This window comes from Galeopterus variegatus, unplaced genomic scaffold (genome assembly GCF_000696425.1).
Source record: "Galeopterus variegatus unplaced genomic scaffold, G_variegatus-3.0.2 Scaffold7762, whole genome shotgun sequence".
Classification (NCBI taxonomy): Eukaryota; Metazoa; Chordata; class Mammalia; order Dermoptera; family Cynocephalidae; genus Galeopterus; species Galeopterus variegatus.
In genome coordinates, this window is record NW_007733873.1 from 37732 (window position 1) to 39436 (window position 1705).

A 1705-nucleotide genomic window follows, 5' to 3' on the forward strand; every position below is an offset into this window, starting at 1 on the left:
TCATGCCCCTTCCTCATTCATGCATATCTGCAAAGACAGCCAACCACATGCACGGTCACGCACAACGAAAACATTTACATATACCAAATTCACATCCACCCTCATGTATACACCCTTAAAAAGCCACATGCACGTGTACTTCTCAAATCCTGACATCGCTTGTATGTCTACAACCTGCTATTCCAACAAACACTTGTGCGCCCAGAACCAAGTTTCCAAATCATCCCTTATGCGAAGTTACACTCGCAGACAAGAGGCTCTAACATCGACATATATAAATCCCAAACAATATACAGGAACAAAAATAGACAGTACAAAGAGACATTCAAAAATACAGTGACTTTGTGGTAATTTAAAATCAAGAAACATCTAGAGGCTGTGTCTGAAACTGCCACCTAGGCCTTGAATGATATTTCCCTTGGCTATTGGCACCCACTAAAGTCCCTCAGGGGAGAGGCAAGAGCAGGGAAAGATATCCTAGTGTCCTGACCTAAAATATGTCATCTCAGCCATCCTCCTTCCTCCTGCAGTCGGGACCTAAAGCTCTCAGGCCAGACGACGGGGTGAAGCAGCGCTTGTACCTGGAGAGGGGGCTGTGCATTTCCAGAGAGGACTGGAGTGTGGGGAGGCAAGGGCACAAGCTCTTGATTGCTTGGGTGTGAATACCACCCTTAGGACTTTCTACCTGTGTGACATTGGGCAAGTTAAGCAGTCTCTCTGTGCCTCAGTTATTCATTTATAAAATGAATATAGTAACAGCACTTACAAAATAGGCGACTGTAGGAATACATGAGTCAATATATTTGTAAAGTGCTGAGGATGGGCCGGTATGTTATACGAGCAAAGCAAGTATGTATTGGCTGTTATTATTCTACTCCTGAGAATTCTCCAGCCTTGGAGATTCCACAGCCTCCTTGTCTCCCTGTCCTAAACCACCCCCCATGTCTACCCCCCCATACATAGACCTCCACGCAGTTGATAGCTCCAAGTTTCACCAGGCAGGATCAGCCCTCACCAGGATTTTTTAAAAATCCCTCTTCCCTATCATAGTTTTTGCAAATGGGATTTGGTGGAGGGGGCAGAGGAGCTGTGTGTCTGCAGGGTTACCAGGCAAGTTTATCATCTCCTGACTCACTGCTTGCCTGCCTGGGGCTGCCACGGGGTCTGTGAGGGCTGACTGCTGCTGTCTAGACTGGGGACAGGGCTTTTCTCGGGGCAAGGGCAGGCGGAACACTGCTAAATTTCAGCCCCTTACCTTTCTGTGGGTCTGCAGGAAGACGGGAAGAGAGAGATTTATTTCAAGGCCTATAGCTCCGCCACGCCCCCTCTCCTTTGCAATTCTTTCCAATGAAAAAATATTTTTATTTTCCCGAAGGAAAAATGTAAAAAGGACTGTTGTCTCTGTCCTTCTCACACTCCAGCTCCGCTCAAAGCCTGGTCCCTTCCACCTAAGGCAGGTAGTTCATTTCCCCTCGAGTCCACTTGGCTTGCAGCGGGTTCCCAGGTGAACGGAAACCCAGAGCTATTCTCATCTGATTGCCCTGCAGTTTGAGCTTTGAGCGCTCTCGGTACAACCTGTTCCTCCATCCTCCCCGCTCCCTCCTTCCATCCCCTCCCTTTCCCCCCGCCAGGGCCCGAGCTACGCCCCCCGGGGAGACACTCGCTGCCGCGGTTCCCGGAGGGGAGGCGGGGGAGGGGCGGCAGG